Raw genomic sequence first — 9,182 nt, 5'->3', positions numbered from 1 at the left:
CCGGAACCGTTAACCGAAATCAACCGATTGAAATGTGAAGCGGAAAATCAAAAATTCGATTAAACGGAACTAGTAAGTTATTAATCAAAATATTGGAGCGATACGACTTATTTTTGAAAACTTTTGCCTACCAATATGCAGCAGACTATCGAAAAAATTCTTGAAAAATACATATTTAGCAGAAACTATCAAAACAGATGCTATAAAGCAAATTTCCATATTATTTATATGGTATTCTGATCTCTTATAATATAGAATTCCAAAGAATTTCCAAATTGTTATATTTTTATAACTAAGTTCTCTGCTTACTTTAATAAAAATTGTTATTTTTCCAATCATAGCTAAAATAAAACGAAAATGATATTTGAATTGGTATAGTCCAACTTGGAAATCTTACACATTTTAACTTTTTGGTTAATTTCCATTGTTAAGTGGCAATCGATTTAATCAGAGTCGAGTGTTTTTTTTTTTTTTGTTAGTACTTTTAAATGGTATCCGAATTATTTGCACACACAAGTAAATATTGACACCACGCGATATTTTAACTTTTAACTGGATAGATCCAGTGCACTTAGCGCCACACAAAATTAGATACCGCTTGTTAATTGCTATAATAATGGCTACAATAAAAGTTAAGTACACAAACGATATCTTCTGCTATTCCATCTCCTTTTTAAAACCCTTTTAGTGGGTAATAGAATTTTGTCATGAAGTGTGGAACTCATAAACTATATATTTTTGTACATAAGCAGAACACAAATTTAAAGCTCTCTTGATATAGCTGTCATAAGAACAATCGGTCAAAAGGAAAGTTCTAGTACTAAAATCTTATTGCTTAACAAGATAACCAGATCAAACTCACAAAATATGCGTCTTATTATCCTCCTCACGTTTGGCCAAAAAATCATAATCATCTAATTGCTCCCATATAAACAAAGAATATAAAACATAAAGCACCGATATATACCTATACACACATGCCACTATTTCTGATATAATATACAAAATATACATACATTCCATAATAATAAATAGCATTAGTTGAGAACTTATAAAAATAAAATAATATATCGAAATCCCTATCAAAATGTAGATGTCGGCATAATATATAGGGTATATTATCTTCGGCGTGCCTAAGATTTGTCTTTCTTTCTCATTTCTGCTGTTTTTGTTGCTGGACTATCAGCGCTGAAGATAACAGGTGATTTTAATTTGGAGGCGCGAAAGCTGCAAAGCTGCAAATTCCGCCGCCTGATAGCACACCCCAATTACAATTAATATATACAATATGATCTCATTACGGCTGCAGCTTATCTATATAGATCCCGGGGCTCAGACGTTATACAAATTATAGCTGAGCATTCGAGTAATTCGAGCAATTGATGTGTTGATATTTTGTCAACAGTCAAGTGCAATGCCGAGACGCGATATCCATAAAACTGCAAACAGCCTCCGTTTATTGACCGTTTTCTCAATTATTTTGCCTTACCCTCAAATCAATTGAAAATGGAATTTTTCTCATATTGATGTTGTGATGGCCTCAGATAAATGATATGCTGTTGTATTCGAATATAAATCAAAAGTTCTATTTACCCATCCTCAATGATCGGAAAATGTATTCATTCTCTTGCGTCACAGCCCTCTTATAAACTATGTACCTCAATGCTCTACTCTACAATTCTCAATTGGATAGCCTTCGAAATTGATTTACCCCCCAACGCAATTCTTTTTCCCATCAGTAAGCCAAAGAGGTGATTAAATGAGCAGCAAACTGAGCAGACCGGGCAAACATTATCTACAAATATTTTCAAGTTCAGTGACTCTGATATAAAATCGTTAACCAATCGCTTAACCGCATTAAACCGGTAATCGAAGGCGTTAAGCGACTTAAGGCTTTTTTCATATAGCAGCTGGCAAAGATAGACAATTTGCAGAAACACCAATTTGTCTGGTTTTAAAAATAGATTAAAGAAATCTATAAAAAAAATAATAGAATAAATTTAAAACGGCAAGACTTAAATTAGTCATCATTAAATCAACTGAAGTTACTAGGGTGGGCATAGATAACAACTAAGTAAACGTGTCCTCAACAAAGGGCACACAAGTTAATTGAACAATTGAAGGTCAATCACAAGAATGAGAGCCATGGAAATATGAACTGACAATGAAGGAAAAGTAGTTCTAAATATAGTTATGAGTGCTAGAATACAAAGACCGATTGAATGGGAAAAGTATCTTCAATCAAGTAATATCCCAATAAAATTATATAATTGTTTTATTCAGAAAAAATAAGAATGCTTGAGTCGAAATAGCTCGACTAGGAGATAACCTAAGCACAAGTCGTTACCAACCCATAAACATTCGCCGATATTCAAACCAACACCTTTAAAAATTGCACATACACTTTGTGTGCACATGTTTGTGTGTGTATACATGTGTGTGTGTGTGTGTGTGTGTGTGCATGTGTGCATGTACACAGGAAATGCTTGTGGAGTGCAAACACAATTGTCTTCCGCGTTTCTCAGGTGACCTTAATGAAATTTCTACAGATGATCAATATTGTGTCAAGGTACACACAATAAAGATTAATGTATAGTAAAAAAGGTGTACAATGTATATTTAATTTATTGTGTACTAAAAAAGCCCACAATGTGTAAAAAATCAGTGCTCCAAAATACAAATTAAAAATGAAATTAAAAAAAAACTTACTAATTAACTTACATAATTTAAATGCAGTAATTATTTTAAAAAAGATCGAAATGAAAACAAAAAAATTAATTATATAACAATATAATAAAATTAAAATAATGTTAAAATTACAAATTAAATTATTTTAAGTTACAAAAAAGTAATTAAAGGCAAAATTAAATAAAGGATATAATAAATCTGGGGGTATCTGTAAAATGATCCAGCATTTATGGATAGAATACGCCGGGAAACCTATTACATAATTTCGCACAACATAATTAGACCCCTTTTGCCCATGGTCATTAAATTCAGGTTATAAAAATAGAACCCATAGCAAATACGATGGAAAATTATTTACTTGATAATTTTATTGACTCTTACCCAATATTGACTGCTGTCAGCAATAAATTATGAACTATTGGCTGTGTGTTTTTCCGGTTTTTCCGACACCTGAGGCTAGACTTAAACACAAATTGTGTTGACGTATTTTTTCAGCCGTTAACTGTTTACTTTGGCCATTGAGCTGAAAGTCTGTTTTTTATAATAATAATATAATGCAAATATTTATATGTATAGAACATTGTCGTTTTTTTGCCGCTGGCAAACTGGTTGAGACTGCGTCACTCGCATTCAAAATTCAAGTTCAAGTTTGAAGAGGAATTGTTGTTCAAGGCTCAAAACTTTATGTAATCAGAAATTTACAGTAAAAAGTGGTCGACTGGTTGATAGTCTGGCTAAGTTCATTATGATATTTTCAGTATATTTCGATATTGTGGAGGTTATAGTTCTGGAGATCAAATAGCGAAAAGACCAAACAGATTAGATTCAATTGAGTGGCTTATATGCTTTGCATTTGGTTTAGACCCAAGGCCAATTGATATATACCCCATGATATTCATAGTAAGGTTATAGGGCATAGAAACGCAAATGTGAATTATTAAAAACGCCATTTGGTCATGGGTAATCGACGGATATTTTTTGGACGTGTACCAAGAAAAAATTTGTCTTTTTCGAGCAGATATTCAAATTGTATATCTATATATATAATATACATAAATTTCGAAAATGCAGTCCGTCATTGGAGCGTACTACACGCGGCAGATGTGTTTGTTACTACATCAACAGATCGATATACAAATAACAATTTATACATATATATTTATGGTAATGATTATGCAAGCAAAGCAACGTTGTACTCAAATTCAGTTTGGGCCAACACTTTTGTGTCTAGTCCTTAAACTTTGACCTTACACATGGCTACAGACTTAATCGATAGCTGCACGCGCCGAGTCAATTAGAAATTGTTTTTATTATGGATGCACAATAAAAACAAAACTCAAATACAACATTTATTTTTAAGCAAGTCAAAATCAATGGCAGACAGAGAATAGCAACAAGCTGCAAAATACTGTAAATACATCTGATTAAAACCGGTAATGAGCCGTATTAACCTGTTCCAGCTAAAGGGGAACCTTTTAACTTATTCAAAACGAGAAACATCTGCCAACTCATGCAATTTATTTATGCCAAACAATTTTAAAACAATTGCCTCATGTTCAGACAATATGAATGCATATCTACAAATATTTATATATATATATATGTAGATATATATACGTATATATGTGGGTACTCGAATGCATTCGTTTCCATTTCAATGGCAATACAAAATTGAATAATGCACCGCTCACAATCCCGCCTTCCGGATTCTGAGCCCTGAATGTGTGTCAAGTGCTAAGCAGTGGCTTGGAGAAAGGGGTAGTAAAAAGCAATTTCAAATCATTTATCCTTGAAAGGAGGTAGTCAAGTGCCAAGTAAAGGCACAAGTCAGTTTATTAAGTTTATTACGCATTTTATGTTAGAGAGAAGCAACAAACTTATGTGAGCTTACTTTTTATTCTTAGGGGAGCTCATTATGGAGGATACAGTTATGCCCTTAGCCAAATAACCGTATTTTTTAAGGAAACAAAATTCTTTGCGTCTACTCCTAGGGGAGCTTATATGATATTATATAATGCCTGTTTTAATGAAAACTTTAAGAGATGTGATACGCTTGGGTAATGATTTATAAAAGCTAATTACATATTTTGTATTATTTTTTGAAATAGACATTATAATTGTTACGGTTTAATAGTCAAACTAAGAGCGCCTCATTTATTGGTATTTTTTCCGTGCATCGCTACTCGTACATGCTCCCACTTTAACTAAATTTATTATTGTTTTATACATTTACAGAGTGTATTATATTTTTGGCTTGCATGGAAGACGGCATCTCCGATCCCATTAAATAAATATTCTTAACAATCAGCACTTGCCGAGACACCCTGCCTGACATAGCTACACAAATATGGAATTTTCAGTTCACAGTTCGTAAAACTTTAAACATGTAAATTAAATTTGCACAAAAAGAAAATTATTTCTTACGCCAGTCTGCAAGGGTATATAATCTTCGTCTTGCTTAAGAAACTTATAATCAATGTTCAATTTATTGATATCTTTTCTCCAATCCAATTTATTAATATTTTGGTCCAACATATTGTATTCCAATTACGTTCATATTTCTTTCTCAGCTCTCCAATTACAAGCTCTCACAAAATCGTTAAGCAAAATTCAATCAATCCTCGCAGACAACCCGCAAATTTTTCGAAGTTCACAATCAAAAAAATGACCAAAATAAATCTGAAATAAATGGAGGCTAAAAAAGACCGCAAGGAAAAAACATCAACAACAAACAAATCAATATCACAAATCGCCTCAAAATCATTTTACGGTTTTTGGCGACAAATGCTAAGTGCGAATTCTGGGCTTGAGAAGGGGGAGAGCAGGAAGAGTGTGACGGTTTTATCGGTCCGGGGATAAACCCCCATAAATAAATGTAGCCTTTGTATTTGGCAACCATGCGCCTCCATAATTGGTTTGTTGTTGCCTTTGATAAGAAGGGGGCATGTGGCCTACACACATTTATGTGTGGCGAGGGTTTCTTGTACTGAGGCAATGACAACTTGTTTTACTGTGCGGCATATTGAATAAAACATCAAGCGGAATCGAGCATTGCGATTTCATAGAATTCTTATCACAAAAAACACTTCATTACTTTTTAAAAGTCGATGTTTTTTGTTTTGTGCCATTTCTCATCGCTGTTGAGATAACAAAATATTTAAAGTTCCATCAATTCACACCCCCATATAGTCTCGACATATTTATGAGTAGTGGAGGTTCCTTGAACTAGGTCAATGGCAACTAACATTATTGACATATTAATTAAAACATTTGGCAAAAGCGAGCATTCTGATTTCATAGAATGCTTATCACGAAAAAACACGTCGCATTATGATTTATTTTTTGTTCCAGTTCTCAGCGCTATTAAGTTTAAAAAACATTTGAAGTTATTTCTCATTATTTCACATTCCCATAAACCGAAACCGGTTCGAATAAAACTAAGATGTCTCGAGTTTTCGGTTAGTAAGATCTAAACAATTTATTATATCAAAGTATTTTTTTACCTTTGAAGTTTTGTTTGGGCTTAGACGTTGGTCCGAAACTTGATAAAACTGATATCAATGTAGCACATACCCTTTGAATTAAAATGGGAGCTTTAAAAACCATTTAAAAAAATATACAATTATAGATATTGATAGAATTATAATATAGGTAGACTTTTGTCCAAGCTATTCATTATAAATTAAATGATATTATGCACAGAATTCCAGACATAACGTTCATAATGTTGTTATCGAAACTATTATCGGTAATTTTTTTTTTTTTTTTTTGGGCTTTTGTTATTAATTGTGATCTATTATTTGTCATATTTATAGATAGTAATGTGGTCAGCAAATTTACAACGAAAATGTCTCAAGGTCTTTAGGCATTAGGTAAATATATTCCAGATAACAAAGTCAGATTTGATAAAACGGTAAAGTAATTGATTCCATCATTATGTGAAAGACACATTTTGATGAAAAAATGCGCAAGCTTAAAAGACTTTCAAAGAAACGAAAGATACGTTTGATGAAAATATGACCTAGATTAAAAGACTTTCAAACTGACTGACTGTCGGAATAATAGAGCCAAATAGCCGTGGTCCTAAAAATGTTTTAAGACCTTTCAGCGCAAGATATACCCGCAATAATTGTAGGTGAGTTTTCGTAGAAAGACTCTGTGATTTTGACAGTTTTATTGTCTTAACCCTGGAAGAACAACAATGTAGCACAGAGTTCGTTCCCCGCCAATGACTGGACTGAAAAAGATGTTGGAATGCGTAACGCGCTCACCATTCAAAGGCCAAAACAGTGCGGCAAAGAGAAACAGAAGCGGCACACAGCGAGAGAGATATAGAGCGAGAAAGAGAGAGAGAGCGGGAGAGGGAGAGAGACAGAGAGAGAGAGAGAGTTAAAGAGATCGGGTGGGTGAAGAGCTGCAGAGCTGAAAAGCCAAAATAAACATGAGAAGTACACCTTTTTGGGAGGAAAATTCATTGCATTTGGAAAAGAAATTATGAAAAAAAGATATGTCTAAAAATACTCGCATACAGACAGAGTTTAAATATATTGTACAGAATATATATAGTATATTTAAAATATATAACAATTTATTTTATAACATTGTATTTCTTACGCACGTTTTGTATTTTTGCTTTATATTTTCAAGTGACTTTTTGCCTTTTGCTTTTTCGCGACAGCACGTCAAAGAGCAGCTGTGCCTTTAGTCTGGTGTTTTCCGATTTTTGTTTGGATATTCAAACATTGAGTTATTTTGTGGTGTTTATAAATAACATCAATTATTGGCACAGCATGCTTAAATATGTAATATTATCAACAAATTCAATTGCGTTTTTAAGTTTCTATATGCAAAATTGGCGCAATTTTGACACAATCAAAACACGTGTTTGCAAAACCACAGATAACTGTAAATATTTATATAGAGATGAACATGGTGTTTATAATATTTTATACATTTATTTATTTTTTAATTTATTTTGCGAACGAACGAAAAACAAACTGCATTGCGCGCTCAAAAGCCGAGAACTGAAACAGAACAACAAAACAGCAGCAGGAAAACTCATAACACACACACATACACAGACACACAGGCACACACGCACGCAGAGAGAAAGAGCCAGAGAGCGAGACGCGCGTGAGTGACGGAGAGAGTTGAGAGAGAGCGAGAAAAAACGCCGGCTGCACAGTGGGCTTGCTTAGTTCAAACAATTTTACAATTCATATTGAGCTAAATACAATGTGCAAATAAAATATATAATGAATGAACTCTAAATATAAGAGATTTATTTAATATTTCAATATTATTACACATGAAATAAATATATGATATGTTATAATAATGATAATACAAATAATTATTGCAATAAGAAAATTATAATAATCATAATAATAATATTAATAATTATGAAAATATTACAAATAATTAAAATGTAATTAAGTGATTTTGACTAGTTCCCGGTCAAGTGTATTTTAATTTGTACTCCAATATATTTAGACTCCAGTCGGGATTCATCTTCAAGGAAGCATTTGCATATCATCATATCATAAAAAGGGGCCACTAACCAAAAACAAATAAAATATATTGATTTTTATATGTGTGTATATAATATTAAATAACGTGTAAATTTAAATATTACAACCATTTTTTATATTCAGATTTATTTTATTAGACCAAAATTTTGATGGTTTCTATTCAATTTAAATTTAAAAAAAATACATTAAATATGAATAAATAAAGAAAATGCTTTTAAATAAAACAAGCCATTTACGCTTGCTGAAGAATATTACAGAACGATTTGCTATAAATATAATGCTAAATATAAATAAGTCAAAAAATTTAAAATGAATAAATCCATGCCCGTTGTTAAAATTACTCACCGATAATAAAGTTACACCAGAAAAGCGTATAGCTCAACGTCAGATTCAGATATAGTATAAATAAATAGTGGAAACGACTATGACATATGCATTACGATTGTTTTCTGCATTTCGCTTTGTATCTATTTTGTTGAGCAATTTTCATTGTTAATTGGAATTAATAATTGAGTGAACAAGCAGAAGGAAGGAATTCTTGCGACATGCAGTTTGCATTAATTATTACTGTGTGTGTGTGTGTTTGTGTGCAAGGATAATGAGACCCACACGTAATTCGTTTGTAATTACAGTGTACACAATGCCTGCCAATGTGTGCGATTCCATTCTGCCTGCCATTGAAAATGTATGCACACAATGTGTCTACGAATGTGCTGCTTTGTGTATTTCAATATCAGGTTCATGGCATTTCCATATCGATCAATATCTGGGCAACAAAAAAAAAGCAAAAAAAAGACAGCCAAGCAGTTTAGCCAGTTGTCAGGAAGAAGGATGAAGGATGAAGGTGGTGGTAAACTGACTGGCGCCTTCAAACTGCACCACAGATATGAGAGATATCTGTAATATGCACACAAATTATTTTGTGTGTACACATTATCCTTGTACTTGAACGCAGCATGCACT

The sequence above is a fragment of the Drosophila grimshawi genome, unplaced genomic scaffold, assembly GCF_018153295.1.
Source record: "Drosophila grimshawi isolate 15287-2541.00 unplaced genomic scaffold, ASM1815329v1 contig_1377, whole genome shotgun sequence".
NCBI lineage: Eukaryota > Metazoa > Arthropoda > Insecta > Diptera > Drosophilidae > Drosophila > Drosophila grimshawi.
This window is presented reverse-complemented; position numbering follows the sequence as displayed.